This window comes from Manis javanica, chromosome 3, assembly GCF_040802235.1.
Source record: "Manis javanica isolate MJ-LG chromosome 3, MJ_LKY, whole genome shotgun sequence".
Lineage (NCBI taxonomy): Eukaryota > Metazoa > Chordata > Mammalia > Pholidota > Manidae > Manis > Manis javanica.
In genome coordinates, this window is record NC_133158.1 from 79,699,805 (window position 1) to 79,724,160 (window position 24,356).

Consider the following 24,356-nt stretch of genomic DNA (forward strand, 5'->3'; position numbering starts at 1 on the left):
TTTTTCAATTTTCTGGGCTTTGTTTTTCTTATAATAGGAGTAAATAGTTAACTGTTGGTGAGAAAGTCTTCCCACAGAGGAAACACCATTCCTAACTGGTTTTACACATTAGTTCTAACAAGCTTTCAATGAATAGATCATTTAGTCTGATATAAAATCTTTTTAAGTGTCAAGGAATACTGAAAGAGTCTATAGTTCATTCTACCGGCATTATAAACTTGATATCAAAACCAGACAAGGGCAGAAGAAATAAAAGGCATTGGCTTATTATGCTTCTGGGTGTAGATGCAAAAATCCGAATAGAAAATTAGCAAACCGTATTTCTAATTGTGTATAAAACATGTAACATATAAGATAAAGAAGTTAAGGTTTATCTCTGGAACTTAAGCAAGATTTAATATAACAAAAATCTTTAAACATCATTCATCCTATCAATAGATTAAAAGAGAAAACCTGTAAGATCACCTTAATAGATAAAGAAAAAAATGATAAAATCCTTATTAAGTTAAGATTGGTCATGATGTCAGCAAGATGAAAGAAGAGGAGGTTCTAGCACTCATACCTCTCATAGAAAAGCAATTATAACCATCCTCAGATGAGAAAACCTTTACAGGAGCCTGGGAGAACACCCAAGAAGTTGTAGCACTTTGGTGGAGCAAAAAAAAAAACAATCTGAGAATAGATGCATTGAAGAGGGCAAGATGAGCAATTTCACTTTACCCATGTCTCTCCTTCACCAAGGCAGCACAGATCAGAGCCAAGAGAAATCCCTTTAGTCCTTGATTTCTCCATGGGGAAAACCAAGAACAGTGTGCACCCAGATTCCCCAGTCTTCTAGGCTGTGGCTCAAGAAGTCCATTTCTGTCTCTTCCCACCCAGAACACTGAAGAGATTGGCATGGCTGAGAAATCTAAGGACAGCTCGGAGTAGAGAAAAGAGTGGGGCTCCCACACTCAGTGGATCTTAGCAACAGGCCCCAGCCCTGTAGGACCATCATCTGAGGACCCCACAGCAAGTCCTTATAACATCCAGTGCTATGTGTGCCCCTATGACCAGAAACCAGCACTCCCCTGCAGACTGACCATATAGGAGCCTCCACAGACTCCCCTGGGAGCTTCCCCCTACAACACACAAACAACACTGGGTTCAGCTCTGCAGGATTTGGAGGTGGCACACAACCTTAAACCCTTCAGGGCGCTGCCCTGGGGAAAACAAACAAGAGGCTCTCAGCAACCAGCATGTCTGTGCAGGATTGACGGAAGGCACATGATTCCAAATCTTCCCTCCAAAGAGGGAATAAGAGGAGAGAAGCAGGTGTACCATTAGAAAAGTTGTGAGGGAGCCCCAGAATCTCTAACCAGTCTGACTGTGAAGGTCTTTGTTCCCTGAAGCTAGTCGGTAAAAACTGGAGGAGGTGACTGCTTCTCCAAATGTGAAGACAACAATACAGGGCTTTAAGGACCTAAGATAGTATACCAACAATCAGTATTGAATCATGAAGAAATAGAAAAATCTAACAGACCAATAATGAATAAAGAGATTGATTCAGCAATCCAAAACCTCCCAGTACGGAAAAGCCCAGGATCAGATGGTTTCACAGGTGACTCAACAAAAAACATAAGAAGAATTAATGCCAATTCTCTCAAAGTCTTTCAAAATTTTGTAGAGGAGGAAACACTTCCAAACTCATTGTATGAGGCCAGTACTACCATGATACCAAAGCTCTACTAGAACAACACGAGAAACAAGACCAGTGTGTCTGATGAATATAGATGCAAAAATCCTCAACAAAATACTAGCAAGCCAAATTCAGTAGTGGCTGAAAATAGTCATATACTATGATCCCTGAATCAAGGGATTTAGCCTTAGCTTCAAGGATTGTTCAACATACACAAACCAATCAGTGTGATGCAGTACATTCACAGATTGGATGATAAAATCATATGATCATCTGAATAGATACAGAAAAAGTATGTGACAAAATTCAGTATCTTGTCATGATAAAAATTGTCAACAAATTAGGTATAGAAGGGCTGTACTTCAATTTAATAAAGGCCATATGTGACAAGTCCACAGCTAATATCATAGTCAATTTTTAAATGCTGAAAGCTTTGCCTATAAGATAAGGAACATGACAAGGATGCCCACTGTCACTACTTCTACCCAATATTGTCCTGGAAGTCCTAGCCAGAACAATTAGATGAGAAAAAGAAATAAAAGCCATCCAAATTAGAAAAAAAGAAATAAAATATCTCTATTGGCAGGTGACATCATTCTATATACAGAAAACCCTAAAGACTCCACCAAAAATCTCTTAGAATTAATAAGCAAATTCAAGAAATATGCAGGATACAAAATCAACATACAAAAATCTGTTGCATTTTTATACTCAAACAAGAAACTATCTGAAAGAGAAATTTAAAAAACAATCCCATTTACAATAGCACCAGAAAGAATAAAAAACTTAGGAAAAAAATAAACCATGGAGGTAAAAGATTTATTGACTGAAGACTATAAAACATTGATGAAAGAAATTAAAGAAAACACAACAAAGATATCTTATGATCATAGATTAGAAGAATTAATGTTAAAACGTCAATGCTATTCAAAAGAGATCTTCCAACTCAATGAAATCCCTATAAAAATTCCAAGGTTATTTTTCATAAAAATGGAAAATAATCCTGAAATTCATGTGGAACCACTGAAGACTTCAAATAGCCTAAGTAATTCTGCATAAAAAGAAAAAAGCTGGAGGCATCCTATTGCCTGGTTTCAAATTGTATCACAAAACCCATAGTAATCAAAACAGTGTTGTACTGGCATAAAAACAAACATACAGGCCAATGAACAGAATAGAGGGCCCAGCATTAAACTCACCCATAGGTATTCATCTGATTTTAACAAGGGCACTAAGAATACTAAATGGAGAAAAGATAGTCTCTTCATTCAGAGGTGTTGGGAAAATTGGATATCCACATGCAAAAGAATGAAATTGGACTCATATTACACCATATGCAAAAACAAATCAAAATGGATTAAAGGCTTAAATGTATCACTTAAAACTCCTAAAACAAAACAGAGCAAAAGCTCACTGAAATAGGTTTTGCCAATATTTTCTCAGATATGACCCTAAAAAACATAGCCAACAAAAGCAAAGTTAGAAAAGTGGGATTGAATCTAACCTAAAAGCTCTGTTCAGCAAAGAAAACATTCAACAAAATTAAAAGGCCACCTACAGGGTGGGAGAAAATATTTGTAAACCATACATCTGATAAGGAATTAGTATCCAAAATATGTAAGCTACTCCTATAACTCAAAAGCAAAACAAAAGAAAACAAAACAAATAACCTGATTAAAATATAGACAAAGGACCTGAAGAGACATTTTTCAAAAGAAGACACACAAATGGCCATGAGGTTTACAAAAAAGTGCTCAACATCACTAATCATCAAGGAAATGCAAATCAAAACCACAATGAAATATCAGCTCTATCTATTAGAATGGATTTCATCAAAAAAACAAGAGATAACAAGTGTTGGCATGGATGTGAAGAAAAGGGAACCCTTGTGCACTGTTGCTGCAAAACCATTATGGAAAACAGTATGGAGATTCCTTAAAAAATTAAAACTAGAACTGTCTTATGATCCAGCAATCTCATTTCTGGGTATTTACCCAAAGAAATTGAAATCAAGACCTTGAAGAAACAACCTGCATCCCCACGTTCATTGCAGCATTATTTGCAATAGCTAAGATGTGGAAACAATCTAAGTATCTATTGATGGATGAAAGGATAAAGCAAACTTGGTATATACATACAAGGAATATTTTTCAGCCATAAAAAGAAGGAAATCCTGTCATTTGTGATAGCATGATAAGCCTGGAGTACATTATGCTAAGTGAAATAAGCCAGACATAGAGAGACAAATGCTGTATGATCTTACTTATATATGGAATCTAAAAGAGTGAAACTCTTAGAAGCAGAGAGTAGAACAGTAGTTTCCAGTAGTTAGGGGGAGTGAGAAGTGGAGAGGTGATGTTCAGAGGTTATAGTTTCAAGTATGCAAGATCAATAAGTTCTGGAGATCTCCTATATAGCATACATAATACCTATAGCTAAAAATATGGTATTATATATTCAAATTTTGTTAATAGAGTAGGTTGTATGTTATACCAAGTTTTCTTGCAATAACAGTAGTAGTAGTAGTAGTAGTAGTAGTAGTAGTAGTAGTAGTAGTAGTAGTAATAATAATAGGAGGAGTAGGAAATTACTCTGGGAAGTGATTGATATGTTTATGGCCTTGGTGGTGGAGATAACTTCATGGATATTTACTTGTCTCCAAATTCACTGAGTTGTATACATAAATATGTACAGCTTTTTACATGTCAATCATACCTTAATAGGGTGGTTTAAAAAAATGCTAAACCAAGAAAAAGTTAAAAAAACAAAAAGGTAAGTACTTACATGGCTTTTGAACAGGGAACAACATTGCTTAAAATCAATGGAAGAAATTAAAGCAGTAAGATTAAGGCACTGTAAAACCTGAGATTCTCAAAATACTAGAAAATTATACATAAAATTAATTGGAAATGGAAAATTAGGAAAATACATTTGCAACAATGCTCTTTTCTAGATATTTATTTTATGGAAATTATCTAAATTGTTAAAACTTTGCACTTTGACTTCAGAATTGTTTTTCATAACAAAAAAATCTACTGAAAATTCAAGAGGATAAAGGTCCAATAGAGATGAATTGTTCAAGATGGAACATTTATAATCATTAATACTTAAGTTTGTGATGATGTTTATAAGTCACTTAAATATATATAACATGTTGAGGGAAACACATACATTAAAATACTCCATATGTAACAGAAAAGACCAAAAAAAATCCATAATCAAAGTTTTTAGATTAGGACTATATCTAGGGTATATTTTTATTTTAATGATTCCTAGGTCTAAAAAAAGGTATTCTGACCTTGAGGAGCACATAAAGTGAAAGTAATCAGAATAACAAAAGCAAAACTACAATTGAAAATATTGCCTAATCCTGATAAATAGTATCCATAAAAAACCCTAAATTAACATAATCTAAAGTTGGAAAGTATCAGAAGCATTCCCTTTCCAACCAACAACCATATAAAAATACCATGAACTATGAAAAATTGGACATGGGCTCCTAGTTAGTACAATAAGCAAATCATAGTCATTAGAAGTAGGAAATAAAACTATCTTTTGCAAGTGATATCAATGTTTATATAAAAATCAGATCAGATCTATGGATAAGTTTTCTTTCTTTTTATTTTTTTTGTTAAGGTATCATTGATATACAGTCTTATGAAGGTTTCACATGAGCAACATTGTAGTTACTACCTTCACCCATATGTTCAAGTCCCTACAACATACCTCATTACAGTCATTGTCCATCAGTGTAGTAAGATGCTATAGAGTCACTGCTTGTCTTCTCTGTGCTATATTGCCTTCCCCATGACCCCCCTACATTATGTTTGCAAATCATAATTCCCCTTAATCCCCTTTTCTTTCCCTTCCCCACATCCTCTTCACCCCCTTTCCCTTTGGTAACTGCTAGTCCATTCTTGGGTTCTGTGAGTCTGCTGCTGTTTTGTTCCTTCACTTTTTTCTTTGTTCTTATACTCCACATATGAGTGAAATCATTTGGTACTTGTCTCTTTCCACCTGGTTTATTTCACTGAGCATAATACCCTCTACTTCAATCCATGTTGTTGCAAATGGTAGGATTGGTTTTCTTTTTATGGCTGAATAATATTCCATTGTGTATATGTACCACCTCTTCTTTATGCATTCATCTACTGATGGACACTTAGGTTGCTTCCTAAACATAGGGGTGTTTAGGCTTGGCTGCAATAAACATAGGGGTGCATATGTCTTTTTGAATCTGGGATCTTATTTTCTTTGGGTAAATTCCTAGGAGTTGAATTCCTGGGTCAAATGGTATTTCTATTTTTAGTTTTTTGAGGAACCTCCATATTGCTTTCCACAATGGTTGAACCAATTTACATTCCCACCAACAGTGTAGGAGAGTACCCCTTTCTCCGCATCCTCGCCAGCATTTATGGTTCCTTGTCTTTTTGATGTTGGCCATCCTAACAGGTGTGAGGTGATATCTCATTGTGGTTTTAATTTGCATTTCCCTGATGATTAATCATGTGGGGCATCTTTTCATGTGCCTGTTGGCCATCTGAATTTCTTCTTTGGAGAAGTATCTGTTCATATCCTCCACCCATTTTTTAATTGGGTCATTTGCTTTTTGGGTGTTGAGGCTTGTGATCTCTTTATATATTTTGGATGTTAACCCCTTATCAGATATGTCGTTTACAAATATATTCTTCCATACTGTCGGATGCCTTGTTCTACTGATGGTGTCCTTTGCCATACAGAAGCTTTTTAGTTTGATGAAGTCCCACTTGTTCATTTTTGTTCTTGCTTCCCTTGCCCTAGGAGATGTGTTAAGGAAAAAGTTGCTCATGTTTATATTCAAGAGATTTTTGCCTGTGTTTTCTTCTAAGAGTTTTATGGTTTCATGACTTACATTCAGATCTTTGACCTATTTTGAGTTTACTTTTGTCTATGGAGTTAGACAGTAATCCAGTTTCATTCTCTTGCATGTAGCTGTCCAGTTTTGCCAACACCAGTTGTTGAAGAGGTTGTCATTTCTTCATTGTATATCCATGGCTCCTTTATTATATATTAATTGGCCAATATGTGGGCTTAAATCTGGACTCTCTATTCTGTGCCATTGATCTATGAGTCTATTCTGTGCCAGTACCAAACTGTTTTGATTACTGTGGCTTTGTAGTAAGCTTCAAATTGGGAAGCATAATCCCCACTGCTTTATTCTTCCTTCTCAGGATTGCTTTGGCTATTTAGCATCTTTTGTAGTTCCATATGAATTTTAGAACTATTTGATCTAGTTTGTTGAAGAATGCTGTCAGTACTTTGAGAGGGATTGCACTGAATCTGTAGATTGCTTTAGGCAGGATGGCCATTTTGACAATATTAATTCTTCCTATCCATGAGCATGGGATTTCCTTTTTTTGGTATCTTCTTTAATTTCTCTAAAGAGTGTTTTGTAATTTTCAGGGTATAGGTCTTTTACCTCCTTGGTTAGGTTTATTCCTAGGTGTTTTATTCTTTTAGATGTAATTATAAATGGAATTGTTTTCCTGATGTCTCTTTCTGCCAGTTCATCATTAGTATATAGGAATGCAACAGATTTCTGTGTCTTAATTTTGTATCTAGCAACTTTGCTGACTTCAGATATTAGGTCTAGTAGTTTTGAAGTGGATTCTTTAGGGTTTTTTTATGTGCCATATCATGTCATCTGCAAAAGTGATAGTTTAACTTGTTTCTTATCAATCTTGATGCCTTTTATTTCTTTGTGTTGTCTGATTCCTGTGGCTAGGACCTCCAGTACTATGTTGAATAAAAGTGCAGAGAATGGGTATCTGTGTCTTGTTCCCAATCTTAGAAGAAAAGCTTTCAGCTTCTTGCTGTTAAGTATAATGTTGGATGCAGGTTTGCCATATACAGCCCTTATTATGTTGAGGTACTTACCCTCTATACCCATTTTTTTTAGAGTTTTTATCATGAATGGATGTTGAATTTTGTCAAATGATTTTTCAGCATCTATGGAGATGATCCTGTGATTTTTGTGCTTCAGATAAGTTTTTTGTTTTAAATCATAAGGTAATTTAATTAGGTAATTATATATAAATTGAATATTCAAAAATAATTGCACTACTACATGCTAGAAATAATACTTAGAAAATGAAGTTTAAAAAGGCAATATTTATAATAGCAATAAGACTTTTAAAGAAGTTAAGAATTAACCCAATAAAAATTTTCTTGATTTATATGCATAAATTAATAAAACTTTACTGATCAATACTAAGGAAGATACAAATAAATTGAGATATATCCTGTATACATACATAGAAATATTAAATGTTGTCAGAATCTTATTTTTCCCCAAATTATTTATGCATTCAAGATAATTCTAATCAAAATTCCAACAAAGTTTTTATAGCACATGACAAACATTCTGAATTTTTCATAGAATAACAAATGGCCAAATACATATCTAAATAAGAATGGTCAGGAGTGGTAGGTAACCTTATGTATTTAAATAAGAAAAGTAGGGAATGGGAAATAACCAGATATCAATACTTAATCATAGAGTTACAGCAATAAAGGTACTGGAATATCACTGCAGAAATAGAAAAATTAACCAAAAGAATGGTATACAGAGCCCATAAAATGCATGAATGGTCTTTCATCTAAGACAGAAGTGGAATGCAAAGTCACTGGCAGAAGTAGAGACCATCCAATATGTGAAGAGTGAAGAATCAGTTATCCAAATGGAGAAAATGAATATTAAATCTCAATTCAAACCACATGAATACACATGCACACACCCACACACACACGTATACCCCAGTTAGATCAAGAAATTAAATACAAAAATGAAAAGTTCAAAACTTGTAGATGAAAATATGGGTGAAAATTTTTCTATGTAAGATAAGTATGTAAATTATGAAAAGATTAATAAATTGGATTAAAATTTAAAATTTGTTTATTAGAAGAGTTCTTGAAGTGAAGAAACAGGATACAAACTGGTAGTAGGTAACTATAATGCATATAAAGGACAAACAATTACCCTTAAAAAATATCAAGAATGCTTATAAACCAATTATAAAAGAAAAAGCCCAATAGAAAAATAGGTAAAAGATATGAACATAGAGGAGGAAACACATGTGAAGATATGTTCAAACTTAAGAAAGCAAATCAAGAAAATAATATGAAATGATACCCAAATGAGATACCATTTATCCTGATGTATTTGGCAGAAAGTAAGAAAATCTGACAGTACTAAGTTGGAGAAAAAGTGAATCAGTGGAGACTCTTTTACATTGCTGAAGAATGCAAATTGTTACAATGACTTTTGCCAGCTGTGTGACATTTCCTGGATGAATGTATTGTATATCCCATAAATTCTAACTAATATTGTATCTACTTAAGATAAGTTCCTGAAAATATACAGAAGACATATACAAGAAGCTTTACAATAAACTGTAATAATAGAAAATTTTTAATCAAATTCTTGATAAGATAAATGCTTATTGATAAAGTTTAATTATGGCATATTCCTGTAATGGTACATTACACAAAAGTAAAAATGAATGAATTGAATTATACCCAATCATGTGGATTAATCTTGACAAAATGCTGGGTAAAAAAATGAGTGACAGAAGACTACAAAAGTATAATGCACTTTTTTATGAAGTTCAAAAATAAGTAATATATACATATGTTTGGTTACATTTATATTAGTATAAATATATATATGCATGTTTACACATGAATATTTATAGATGCATCTATAGTTATATGCTTTTATATATGTATATACTTATATACAGTTACATTTAATAAGTATTCATTATTTATGAATATATATTGATTTTGCATACAGACACACATATATGCATAATTAAAGTTCTTTTCAAAAAGCAAGAAATTATGAATATACGGTTCAAAATAGTATATTTTTGTGAAGATGTCTTGAAAGGTAATGAAGATTCAAAATTCATTATATTATTTAGCAATGAAGAATGAATATAGGTGAGCTGTGCATGGACCAAGGATGATTAATGTATCATGAAACAAGGATTGTGATTAATCCAGCTCTGTTCACTTAAATTCCAAAAATAACAGTAAGAAAACATAATAAAGAATAAAGCCTTAGAAAACTAGAAAAATGTTACTATAAACTGATGTTGGGATAATAAATGCCTTCCTTTTCAAGCATTAAAGTATTAAGAAATCATTAGAAAATTACTGGTAAATTTTATTACACAAAATTTAATATTTACAAATACCAAAATTACTATAAACACAGTTTAAGAGCAATAATTGATCCAGAGAAAAATATCTACAAATGAAAAGATGTGATTAATTCTCATAAGGCACTCATGAATCAACATCATAATGGAAATGTGAATAATGATCACATAGAAGATTCCGAGAAAAACTACAAATGACTAATGTGAATTTGAAAAACATGTTTTCTTTAAACGAATGCAAATAAAATAGTGATACAGTATTTCATTTATATCAATTCAAGATTTGTTGTAAAAGGTAATATTTAATTTTATAAAGAGCACTGTGATATAAATGCTTGACTAATTGACCTTATTATATAGGGAAGATATAGGTGTCAAATATACACAATTACAAAATGCAGTCATTACTATGAATGAAATATACACAATGCCATGAGGGCATATATCAAGGCATATGAATTCTGGACAATCAGAGAACATTTTCCTTGAAAAGTGATAACTGACCTGAAGCTTGAGGAATGATTAAGGATTAATTAAGTGAAGAAGGTGGATTCTAAGAGGAAACAACCTTATCAAGGATCCTGTGGTGAGGGCCCAGGGAATAAAATGGAAGATGGTTAGGACAAGACTAGTGGTGGAGGTAGCAACCAGACCATTTAGGGATTTGTAGGTCATTTTAAAGTCTCTTGTCTTTATTCCAAGAGCAATCATTTAATTTTGCAAATGGTGTAGGCTGTAGTGTGAAGCTTAGCCGGAGGGAATTAAAGAAATTGCAGGGGCTCATTGAAGCGCTGGTATCTGGGAAATTGGTGATGGTAATTTGACAAAGGAAATAAACAGAGAAGTCTGTTATAGTTTTACTTTTCAAAAAAGAAAATTTCAGAATTTTCTTTTAAGTTGCATTCATATAATATGATATTATCCAATCAGCCACTTTGCTTTTGAAGAATATTTAATGATTTAGGCATTATGCAATGATAAAAGCAGAATGGAAAGCCATACTTATAGGATGTACACTAGTTGTATAGATGAAGAATAACGAAATGAAGGAGGAGTAGGAGAAAGAGAAAGAAGGAAAAGTAGGAGGCAGGAGAAAAATCTGTGAAAATGTCACCATTGCCTTTGTCAGACAGGAATATAAATAAATTTAATTTTTAATTATATAGCTTTCATCATTCATATTTTTTTACATAAAATGCATATTGTTTTTTAAATTAGAAAAACTATAATTTTGTTCACACTTCCACTTAGAAAAATAAAGTCAAGAAAAATGAATTAAGGAAGCTCAAGAATGATATCTGATTGAATTGTGTGAGTAGTTCATTTAGTAGATTAATTAGCTGGCAAAGCAAATATGCCACCTGGATAACTCAGAGATTTGAAAGGATTGGACTTGGTAACAGTATTTCCTACAACACTAGAAAAATTATCTATCCAGTTCTCTTTCAGTGTCTGAAACATTTGCTGTCCACTGAGTCATGATTCTGATGAAGACTGAAGATCAAATGCAGATGCCTTACTGGATGAGAAACTAGTATCAAGTGGGGTAATTAGCTTCCTCTGTATGATTCATATATTTTTCACTCCTGATTTTTCTTCTTAAATATTACTTGTTTTATGAATATTGTTAACAAATAATATGGGCAGAAGTCAGCATTGCCAAGTAATTAAAGCCCCAAGTTCTGCAAACAAACTGCTTGCAACTGAATGATGTCTCCATTCTTACTATCTTTGTGGCTTGGGGCAAGATATTTAATATCTCTCTGTCTCGGAATCTTTATTTGTAAAATGGGAATAATAGTATCTCCTTCATAGGATTTTAGCAGTGGTATGTATGACTTGCGTTTTGATTTTCAACAGGGTTCTAAAGCCTGGAAGATTCTCAGTGCCTCTTCCATACAGAAGGAAGCCAGGCAGCCCCATCTCCAGGTTACTTTGTGTCCAGGAAAGGTTGAAACTTCTGCATAGTCTCAAATGTTTCCTTCAATGTGGAATCCAGAAAAAAAGTCTGAGGCATTGGCATAAAGCAGCTCACTGACTTCCCAGCTGTAATACATTTTTGTTTCCCTAATGCATGGTAAGCATCAGGGGAAAAATGAGCTATATATAAAACCAATCTTCCTGAGGTGTTCATTATTTATGAACAATTTAATGTGAACTCACATACTTATTTCCTTAGGTGTGTTTTATATTAATTGGCTTATTTAAATAGTGTTCGAATTAAGTCATCAAATTTAACATTCTGGAAAGTACTTAAATATTGCTGACAGCTACAAAGTTTGGTTCTCTGCTCAATCCTTTGACCAGTTCTCATGGTTTGCTGATTAACAGCAATATATGATTGCTTTCTTCTTCTTTCACATGTAAATCTGTCCTATAAGTATCATGAGAAATGGAGAATGGAAGAATATGGTGCCTCTAAATATCAGGGACTCACTAGTTCTCTCTGAAGACTTTTTCAGGGATTTGGATCTAACTTGAACTGAATTCAGATGCTGAAGTTAGACTGAGGAATTTGCTCTGAGCCTTATTAATTCTTTAGTTCTGGTAAGTTTATGTGTCAGTGTTTACTACTATAAAAGTTTTTATTGATTTTAAAAAATGCACAGTGAAAAATCAGAAAAGATACATTCAGCTCATTAAATATTGATGAACAAAACTGCATACTTTATTTTTGGGAGTCACGGATATTGCATTAGCTCAATATCTTATTCTCTTTGTCATAGGTACACAGGAGTTAAACAAGAATTTGGATTGACTGGATGACGTCTTGATTATAAAGCATTAACAGAAATTCCTATTCTGAAAAGTTACATTGTGCAGACTCAGAGATCATACTCAGAAGATGGTGAGAGGGATTTTGGCTCTGCTGGCCATTCACCCACAGAAGTACATGTTTAAGATGAAGTTCAAGCTTTACTGGAAGCATACTAACTCATTCTATTATTCTAAGTATTATGACATTCCTTCCTCATTTGTAAAATTGGAAGACATTTTCTTGGGAAGAAATAACTGAGTGATTATTTTTGGATCTTAAGAAATAATTGTGCGTTATACTGAAGGCAGCCGCACTGATGTCAAACTCATGGGCACTTGAGCCGTTTCTTGTATGGATACCATTTTTTGGAAGTGCCAGCTTGATGACATTCAAGAGCTCTTTTGGCTCAAGGTCCTTTGCCACCGGAGTCATTCTGAAAGTTACAGAGAGGTTTAACTCCACCAAAAGTAGGTCCAGTGGTGATGGAGTGGATGCTCGGCTGTGCGATCTGAACACTGCCCTTCAGAGCCACGGCACTCCCTGCCTCAGGTTATAGAACTATCGGTTATTAATAGCTCTTACCTGAGCCTTTCTCTGGAAATTACTCTTGGCTTAATTTGCCTCATCCCTAGAGCATCCTGCATCCAATAATCGATTGCTTAGAAAGGTATGAAGACCCAATTTCATTGCCTCCTTTTGGGACTACTCTGAAGGGCCATTCTCCACTCCAGAACTAGAGAACTGGATACCCGTTCAGCTGGTCCCTCTGCCTGATACTGCTCTACCTTCACCAGTAAGTATTATTCCCAAACCCACTTTCTCCCCAAATCTCTTGCATGCAAATTTTCATCTCAAAGTCTCTCCCACAGTGAACATATCCTCTAACAGTTGATGTCAGGAGTGGTTCCAGGGGGTGGACTAAAGAGTGAGATCATGGTGTTGGGTCTCACTCTGGCCAGCTGTGATGAGGGCCTACCTCATCATTGTTTGTGGGTACAGTACCCATAGACCTCATCAGATTGCAGTGATATATGGTTAAAACATTCACAAATGGGGAACTGATATGGGATGGGGCTGAAAGGAAATGCCTCAGTTGGAGAGTATCTTGGGCATTTGAAAGGTTATGGAGATAAAGTAATTATAAAGACAATGGAATAAGACAGCCTTTGCTGGATGCTATTGGTACATTTAATGAAGACATTAAAATACTAAATGTAATTGATAATTAATTAAATGTGACCTTTGAAAGCCAGAGGGCCTTCTTGTTATCACAAAAAGAAACTCTCAATTTCTGCTGCTAAAAGGGAAGAAAAGAACTTTATGAAAAGTGGTAGAGCTCTAGAGGAGGTCAACTTCCCCACTGTGGCAAATCTGATATGCCAAGGTCAGAAGCCTATTGGGAAGGTATAGAATTCTGTGTCTAGGGGTGGGCCATCCAGGTCAAAGTATCAAATATCTTGAATTCCTAGATCCTCTGAGCCCACAGAAGTGGCCCATGCATCCCTGTTAAAAGGCTAGCGCTTCCCCCTTGCTTTGCAAGAAAATACATATTACTCTCAGGATCTGTTTCCACCTCTTCTCCTGAACACCAGACTGGTATCTAGGGTCAATTTACAATGTAGCCCAGCCAGGGAAGTGCTAGGAAGTACTAAAGAAATAGAAGAAATATATACCAAAGGATAATTGAGACCTGGTTAATATATACCACCAGGGACCTGGAGAGCTTTTATAGGATTTGTTCCTGAGGTGCTGGATTAGGGGGACAGAACATAAAGGTGGATAAATGAGAGTTTATTTGGCAGGATATAGGATTTAACTTCCTGGTAACTGTTTGGAAAAACAAGTTAACATACTGCTAGAATGTAAATGAAGTGGAAATTCTAGAACTACTGTGATGAACAGCTGAGGCAGGGATCATAGAAGTGAACAGACTAGAAGGATTATGTTATGTGCACCTGGAAACCCCATCAGCTGACAGTATTTTGTTGGGGGGCAGGGATTATGCTGGTGAGAGGGACATCTTTGCCACTGGGAGTTTCAATGATGGCTTTCTCCTGTGAGCAAGGAATGATAGAAGAGAAGCTGTTACAGAACTGGAAATACGTATGATAGAGGCCAGGTGCTTAATCATCAGAAGCAAGCTATGTACAATTACTGTAATGAGAAACAAGACTGGAATGGAACTCAGTGTCTGATCTGCAAAGGGCTAAATGATGAATGGTGCACAATATTCCTATTGTGGAAGGATAAATGGGCAACCAATCAGGTTATACAACAAGAACAAAAAAGAAAGAACAATGAGTAGGAGGCTGAGGGCACCAGCTCCAGTAAAATGTTACAATCCCTTGTCCAGTTTCCAGACCTGAGCCAAGTTGCAAGCCTAGAACCTACTGGCTGAAGGAGATGCTGGATCCACAGGAGAAAGGATTTGAAAACCACGGTAAATGCATATGTCAATAATTCTCCCAGTTATTTCTCCAAAAGAACTTAGAGCCATTTATTCAGGTAACCATACACTGAGGAAGAGGAATATCCACACATTTAAAGGACTCTTGAATATAGGGTCTAAGTTTACACTGATACCCTGGAATCTGAAGCATCATCGTGGATCCCCCTATTGGAATGGGGATTATGAAGTAATAACTGAAGCTCTGGCCCAGGGATGGTTCACATGCATTCTTACCCCTATCTCAAAACATGTAATTGGCAGTTGATAAACTCCAACATTGGTTCCTTAGCCTGTGGAGTAAATGTGATCACAGTAAGGACAGTTAGGTGGAAGCACCTGGAACTGCCCACTCCAGCCCCAGTCAAGCTGATAAATAAAAACAATATTCCATTCTAGCAGGAATGGTAGAGATTAAGACCTAAAGGAGGCAGAAATGATTGTTCCTGTCACTTAATTTACCAGTCTTTCCTCTGTAAAAACTTTTGGATCTTGTTGGATGACAGTATACAACTGCAAACTCAACAAAATATTAGCCCCAGTTGTAGCTGCTGTTGGGTGTGTCATTGCTAGAGCACATTAACATAGACTCAGGTATATGCAGTCACTGAGCTGGCAAATGTGTTATTTTCCATCTCTGTCAAGGAAGGACTAAAACCAGTTTGCATTCAGGTGGAATGAAATATGTATGGTCTTGATTCAGGCTGCATTCATTCTCCAGCCCTCTCTTACAATATAGTTCTAAGAGACCTCAACCATCTGTATACTCTGCAGTATATCACATTGGTCCCCTGCATTGATGACTCATGTTAAGTGACACAAATAAGCAAGAAGTGGCAAATATATTGCAGACCTTGATAAGATATATGTGCTCCTTGAGAAGACAAGTATGCTGCAGAGGGTGGGAGATGTACTCTCTGAAGATTCTCAGGCTGCCACGTTGGTGAATTTCATAGTGGTCAAGAGCATGTCTGTGTATCACCTCCTTAGTTAGAAATTATTTCAACTCATACTTCCCACCACTAGGAAGGTATCATGATGCCTTGTGAACCTCTTTAAGGACAGAGAAGTAAAACATCATACACTTGGAAATGTTTGTTGTACCTATTTACTGTGAAACAAAAAATGCCACCTGTTTTTCGTGAGGCTCAGAGCAGGTAAGAGGTCGCTAGCAGGTTCAGTACAATACAAACAGTTCTAATATATAGCTCATGAGGCCCTTATGTTACTAAGGGTTTTCTGTGGTGAGAAAAAATATCATGGTGAACTTAAGGGCCAGCTGGTGTGAGATGGCATCTGTCATACTCTACCTCAGTGTTGGGACAATGGGCTCATGAAGGAATAGCCAGAACGGCAAGGATAGAGGCTGTACCAGGGCCCAACCCATCTGTTTCCACTTGCCATAACTTGTCTCCTTCTGCCAGCTATGCCCCTTCTGCCAGCAAGGAAAACTAGCAATGAGCCCCCATTACAGTAACACCATCCTTTGAGAAGGGTTACCCACCAGCTGATAGTAAAGTGGTTGCACAGGATCACTTTTACCTTGGAGAAGACTAGTATCCATTCTGTCATTCCTGCTGACATGGTCTTGGCTGGCACTATCTGAGGGCTGCAGAATATTTAATCTGCTGACCAGATAACCAAATATCTCACATAACATCAAATCAGACCCTAAATCCCACCTACAATAAAGTGGGTGTGGTGGTAGGTATTTGTCACATGGCAGCCCACAGCCCAGACACTGCTGGCCTGATGGGTCTGGCCATTAGTCTTGTGATGCATTAGTCTTTTGAATATGCAGCCCTGGCACCAGCTAGGATATGTAACCCCACAAGGATGGAATGCCATCCTCCAGGATTCATTGTACACTCTAAATCAGGGATTAACAGACTATAGTCCAAGCATGGTATCTGGCCTTCACCTTTGTTGTAAATGGAGTTTTATTAGAACATAGTCACTCTTTCATTTGTATATTGCCTATGGCTGCTTTCATACTATAAGCACAGGGTTGAGCAGTTGCAAGAAAAACCCTGTGGCTCACAAATAGCTAAAATATATGCTATTTGGCCCTTTGTCAAAATAGTGTACTAATACCTGCTTCAAATCAATGACAGTAATATAGTGTTATGTCCCCAAGACATTGAATATGTTGGTCCATGAACTAAGGCATGGGAATCAAATTAGCCCCATATATGAATACTTCCAGTTACCCACAGGGGGAAATATGTACCTTCGAATCCAACAGATTTATGCTCTGTGATGCTAGAGGCTAAAAGGTAAAAATCCAATTAAATTCTAAGGTATGACTGCCATCCTTAACTGCTATCTATCCATTTACTTTGGGCTCCCATGCAAAGAGATCAGCAGTAGAGCATAAGTAGCCCTCAATACTAGGGAGAAGTAGAATGGCTATTACACAGTGGGAACAGGGTAGAATATATTTGGCAACTAGATGATCCAATGTGGCATCTTTTGATATGCTTCTGCAGCCCTACTCAGTTTTGATGGCAATAGCAAAGAACAGCAGTCATGGCCTGAGAATGACATGGTTACCAGGAACTTAGATTCCCTCATGAATGAGGGTCTGGGTCACCCCACCAAGTAAGCCACTTAGATCACCGGAAGTGCTAACTGATGTTCAGAGGAATCTAGAATGGTTAGTAAAGAGACCATAAGCATAGGTTGCAGTCTTAGACAACATTATGGTAGGGCCTATGTTTTATCTCACTAACCTTCTCATGTATGGTTCCCCAGAAAAAGAGAGCACCTATAATCCTGGAAAAGCTGTTTCAAGATGCAGAGAAAATACAGTAGGAAGAAAATGGATCTGAGTGGTGTAAGGGGAAACTTACATTCTTTTTTCTCCAACATTTCCAGTATCATTTCATCCCATTTTTCTCTCCCACTACCTCCCAGTTACATTGGTCTCCTTTATCAATATGTTTCCAGGCTGTTGGATTGTTTTACTCTTTCTGCCTGGAATGTTCTTCCCCTAGCTTTCTCCATAATGGTCTCAATTTCCTCCTCCAAGTCTCAATTCAGATGTCAACTCCGCTGAACAGCTTTACCAAATCACCCAACCTCAAACGGGCTTTCCACAGTATGTTCTGTCATCAGCCTTTTTCATTTATAACACTTAACAGTCTGTTGATTGTGTTGTTTATTTACTTGTGTCTTCCTATAAGGGCAGGGAAGTTGTCTGTCTTATTCATCACTGTTTTTCCAATGCCAGACAGTGACAGGCATATACTAAGTGTGCAGAAATATTTGTTGATTCATTCAATAGATAAATGAGTTTAGAAAATTAAATAGATCTGGGTGGGAGCCAGAAATGAACACTTTAAACAAGCACCCCACACTGTGATGTTCCTCATACAGCATGGGGATGGCTGTACAAATTTTCCTCATACCACATTTTCAGAACAAGTAATTTCGTGGTTAGACAGTTTAAAAGAAAAAACTTTTATTTATTTTTTAGAAAATACTTTGATGATACTAATTGTAATTTTGACTTGCCTGCCATATGTCAATGCTGTGCTTACCATTATATATATATATTACTACACTTAATCTTTCAACAATCCTATTGTTCCAGTTCTAATGCTGAGGAAGCTGAGGCTCAGAGTAGTTACAGACTTGGTCAGAGTTTGTACGAAAGAGATTTGGAAACCAAACACAGGTCTGCCTGACAGCAGAATCCAATGTTCTCTTATTTTTCTGCTATCACACAAGTACACAAACAGCTCCTCATAAATGACATATACGTCCTAATGTTTAAATTACCTCTTCAACATAGTGCCGGTTAAACTGCAGGGGAAGTGATTGAATTTTTCGGAAATAGTCATAAATCCCTTAGTGTGGAAAGGTTTGAAGCATTCAAAAATGGAAAGGATATTTTAGGCTGTTTGATATCTTGCTTCAGTCTGCTGGTTGAAAGTTGACATCTCAGAAAAGGTGGGCTTGAGTAGTCTTAGATGATATTTCAAGAACTCATGATACAAATTGAATTGGGAACTTTGTCAAAGCAGCATTTACCCAAGACAGGTTAATTTTCATTTTTCTATTCATCACCATGAATTGACTCTGTAAATACACCTGTAGTGGATACTTTCTAATAAGGATGACTATCTAATTCCCAAATAACATTCTATTTTGTTCTTAGAGCTTTTTCCTCTCTATCTGTTGGACTCCTCTTTAGCATGAACAACTGTCCCATTAGAGAACATTGGATAACATGTCTTTGTAGCCTGGATTTTCACCAAAAGCAAAATAAGGAGTTGTAGAAGTATTAATTGAATTTAGGACTTAAACACAAAACAGCATCCTTTGCTGGCTTTTAGTGCTGTTGTAGTAACAGAAACCAGAGAAGGAGAGATGGGAATTGATTGTTAACTCTACTGCTTAGAAGTGAAAGTAGACGCAATGGACCAAGGAGGCTTCTATTTAATAAGATGTAAAGGAAGAATTATAAATGAAATAACTTTTGTTATTTGCGTTCTGTGAACCTAAGAACTTAGTCCTGTTAAAAGGCTAAGTGAAGTTACTTCAACAGGGACCAGAATTTCAAATTTAACAGTGAACAAAAGGTTTGTTGAGTTTGATATTGAAAAGTAAAACAAAGTATATTTATTAAACTGAGTAATATAATTAGGTTATTTAATTAAATATACTTCAACTATGTGTTAATATTAAGAAGAAATAAAGTATAAATCAAGTTCTCTTTTTTTTGGTAGGGAAATCAGACAAAATCATTTGATATAATGTCAAGGCATCCTTCATTTTACATTTGACAAATTACAGAACATGAAGGGTCATTTTTACAAAGAAATATGGAAGCTTCATCAATTTTTCCTAATGGCATTTTGTAATTTTTTATTCAAAACCATTCTCTTCTAGAGTGTTTTTTTTTTCCGGCATCATCCCTGCCATTATTTTCATCTTCAATTTCAAACTGTGCTAAGTCTTTCAGTTTATGATTTCTCAATAGCTTTTCCTGTGATATACCAGGCCTGTTTCTTATACTTACAAGATTGGATAATCACCCATAAACTGATAAAGGTAGTTTTGAAGAATTAATATAATTTATAAACAGATAAAGATGTCTGAGTAGGAACTACTCTTTAAGTGAATATTTTTGTGCTTTGACTTTTGCTTTCCTAAAGAATAACCTGTCTTCTGAATCTTAGTGGTTAAGAATTCACTTAGATGCTCCACATTGCTAATCATCAGAGAAATGCAAATTAAAACCACAATGAGATATCACCTCACACCAGTTAGGATGTACCATCCAAAAGACAAACAACAACAAATGCTGGTGAGGATGTGGAGAAAGGGGAACCCTCCTATACTGCTGGTGGGAATGTAAACTAGTTCAACCATTGTGGAAAGCAGTATGGAGGTTCCTCAAAATACTAGAAATAGACATAACATTTGACCCGGAATTCCACTCCAAAGAATTTACCTTAAGAATGCAGCAGCCCAGTTTGAAAAGACATATGCACACCTATGTTTATTGCAGCACTATTTACAATAGCCAAGAAATGGAGGCAACCTAAATGTCCATCAGTAGATGAATGGATAAAGAAGATGTGGTACATATACACAATGGAATGTTATTCAGCCATAAGAAGAAAACAAATCCTACTATTTGCAACAACATGGATGGAGCTAGAGGATATTATGCTCAGTGAAATAAGCCAGGCGGAAAAAGACAAGTATCAAATGATTTCACTCATATGTGGAGTATAAGAACAAGGAAAAAACTGAAGGAACAAAACAGCAGCAGACTCACAGAACCCAAGAATGAACTAACAGTTACCAAAGGGAAAGGGACTGGGGAGGATAGGTGGGAAGGGAGGGACAAGGGGGGTAAAAGGTGCCTTATGATTAGCAGACATAATGTGGGGAGGGCATGGGGATGGCTGTACAACACAGAGAACACAGGTAGTGATTCTATAGCATCTTACTACTATGATGGACAGTGACTGTAATGGGGTATGTGGTGGGGACTTGATGGTGGGGGGAGTCTAGTAACCATAATGTCACTCATGTAATTGTAGATTAATGATACCAAAATAAAAAAGAAAAGAAAAAAGAAAACAATTCACTTACATAAGTAATAAGAATAAGAAATAGTGGAAGTGCTTTAAAGGAAAGACTGTGGACTGAGATAACATGTATTAGTCTGCTCAGGTTGCCTTAACAAAATACCACAGGCTGGGTGCCTTAAACACAAAAATTTATTTTCTTACAGTTCTGTTGGCTGGAAGTCTAAGATCAAGATGCCCTCAGGATTGACTTCTGGGGAGGCCTCTCTCCCTGGTTTGTAGATGACCCCCTTCTCACTGTGGACTCACATGGCCTCTCCTCTCTGTGTACAGACAGACACACACATCTCTGACATTTCTTCCTTTTCTTATAAGGACAGGAATCCTGTCAGAGTAGGGACTCTCCTTATGATCCTTATTTAATCTTAGTTACCTCCCTAAAGAGCTTCGTCTCCAAATGCAGTCACACTGGGGATTTGGACTCCAACATATGGATTTTGGGGGACACAATTTAGTCCCTAGTAACATGCACTGATATCATACATAGCTCCATTGCTTTCTTCCTGTTTGACCTTGGACAAGTTATAAACATCCCTTAGCCTTGATTTGAGAATCTATGTGATATGGATAATTAACTTACAGGATTTTTACTTATATCAAAAGTAATAGTGAATTTTAAGGACTCAACAGAGTACCTGGCATAAAACAAGTGCTCAATAATTACTGGTTGTTATTTTTTAACTGTTATTATTGGTTCCTGTTGACACCCAGTTGTGATTAAATCTAAAAAATGAAAGGGAATTGACTCCTTTTCTTCATTGCAGGAAGAAATGGAGAAGCTGGTGTTTGTGGAGAGGATAGAGTGGGAGGAAATAGCTGTTAAGGAAAGAGAAAAGCAGGCTGAGTCCCTGAGCCTTTGAGCAGGAGTAAGGAGTACCTCTGTCCAGGGAACTTTGGTGCTTAGTTACCCAAAGACCTGTGAAGTTTCCCAATCTGTCTGTCTGTCCCAGTAGATTTAAGCTAGCTGAGATCCTAGAGGAACACAACCGTCTTACTCTCAGAGAGAATCATGACAGCCCCTTAATTACTCGAGAGAAAGATTAGATTACTTTGATTTTTATTGTGAACAGAAAACAAAAATCCTTAAATAAATACCCAGCCTCTCTTTGACATCATTTCTTCCTTAGCCTTGCTTTAAATTTTTACATATTTATTGAAATGGGTGTGTTTTATGGGTTTTTCACTCTCATTTTTTCACTTCTCATCATTGGTATTCTATAGTTTCTAGATTTTTAAAAAATTTTTCTTCAAGTCTTCAAGTTATTCCACCAGGTTGTTCCCTTATTTAGTTTTTCTCTTCTTTCTTTCATTTCCAAAACTAGAAATTAAAGATGCAAAAGACACAGTGCTCATCAAGTCCCTCTTCTTCCAGGGCTGGACAGCCCTGTAATAGAGCGATTTTTCCACTTAGTCGAAAACGATTCAAGTGATGGGATTTATGTGGTCATTTTCTCCCTCATGCTCTGCCTAAATTTCTTTGTTCAATTAAATCCTGTTTGTCTTAGTTATACCCCTTTAGGTAACTCAAAAGAACTTCCTCTCCCCTTCTTGATCCATATTTCCCTCAAATATTTGCAGATTATTATTTCTCCTTAGTCATTATTTGGCCCAGCCACTTGAATGAAGTTTTTCATTTTTTCCCCATTTTCCAGTGCCTCTAACTTTTTCAAAGCTATGGTATTTGTGCTCAAAACTTGTCATTAAAAAAATTTTTTTTCTAGGTGCTTTGGAATCGAAGTTCCAAATTTCAACATGAGATTTTTCTCTCAGAAACTTCAAAGTGACATCCGCACACATTATAGGACAGAAATAGTTCAGGACCTCATGTACTCGTACCTTCCATTGCTTCTTCCTGGTTCAAAGGCTCCTTGGTCAAGTCCTGTCTGTTTCATGAAACCTCATCATAGCACTTGGCACTGTTATGGCAAGGAGCAATACCACACTAAGAGAAAAGAATATTCTGTCACAAAACATTTAGAAATATCCTAAAATATCCCACCATTCTTCTGAAATAGGATATAATTTTTCAAAAAATAAAATTTTAACCTAAAAAAGAGAATTTTCCTTCAAACTTCTTTGCAAACCTGATTTACTCTCTCAATGGCTCAGATCTCCAGGTTCATTTTTGGAAGTGTTCCCTTCTAGCCAGTGCTAGAAATTTGAACATGATATTCTAAGAAACAGATAATTTCTTTAGAACTGCCATTTAGCTGGTATTTTATTAACAGCGTAAGTACGGATGGTGTGAAAAAGTATATAGAGCAACTATCAAAGGGCCAAAGGTTGGAGTATTCCTGGACACCACAAATTTACTGAGTTTCTTCCTTCTTGATCTCCTGGGTGGGCACTGAATGAGTCAAATGTCCTTTTCTCATACATAATGCATTTTTCCTTTTGTCAATGACCATTACCATGAAATATTATTCCTGTTTCTTTTCCCTTTATTCTCATTGCTATCACTCCTGATACTTTCAGTGTCAATTGAAGCTACAAGGGTAAGTTGTTAACATTTGCTTTGTTCTCCAATCTTGAAAATGATAGAAATGTAAGATAGATGCTTGTTAACTTGGAATATCTTCAGTAAAGGCCTGTTGGGAACCGCAGATAAAGTCCAAATAATAGTGTAGAAGTACATGGGCTTTGGAACCAAATGGACCTATTTTAGACATTTATCTCTGCCTTGACGTGAAATCTAAAGCAAGTACCTTTTTGCATTCTCTTTCAAATATTCCTTTTTTCTCCTTCTGAATTGAAAAGTGTGACTAGGGTTTGCTTTCTTATCTTTAAAAACTTATTTGTAATAGTTATTTCTACAGTGTATCAAAATTAAATAATGTTATAATTGCACCCCTTGTACTTATTTGGCCAATGCTGCCCATTATCCTCACAGAAACCATAGCTTTGGGATGATTACACCTTCCAAATAAATCCTTCACCTGCCTGCCTTCTCCTGCATTTGCTGAAATTGTGTTTTGCTTCCTTGTTAATATATTTTTCTGCTCATAGAATGCCTGTTTTATGGCATAAATTATTGCTTATTACCTTGATTACAATTTTAAATTACATTAAAACCATTTATTCAGATTTCACTATGACTATTATCAGATTCATTGCCCACCATTGTCTTCTATAAATACTCGTTCTGTTTGTGGTCACACATCAT

General features: G+C 35.9%; 2 long non-coding RNA genes across 2 annotated transcripts in view; both read left to right on the forward strand.

The window, feature by feature from the left end:
- The window catches only part of LOC140848166 (uncharacterized), a 45,829-nt gene extending 33,876 nt beyond the window's left edge, over positions 1-11,953 (forward strand). Inside the window, exons 2-3 of the long non-coding RNA XR_012128719.1 lie at positions 11,321-11,428; positions 11,743-11,953. This is a non-coding gene — a long non-coding RNA (uncharacterized lncRNA). The remainder of the gene's footprint in view (positions 1-11,320; positions 11,429-11,742) is intronic.
- A 208-nt stretch (positions 11,954-12,161) lies between these two features.
- The window catches only part of LOC140848167 (uncharacterized), a 42,852-nt gene continuing 30,657 nt past the window's right edge, over positions 12,162-24,356 (forward strand). Inside the window, exons 1-2 of the long non-coding RNA XR_012128720.1 lie at positions 12,162-12,429; positions 12,609-13,433. This is a non-coding gene — a long non-coding RNA (uncharacterized lncRNA). The remainder of the gene's footprint in view (positions 12,430-12,608; positions 13,434-24,356) is intronic.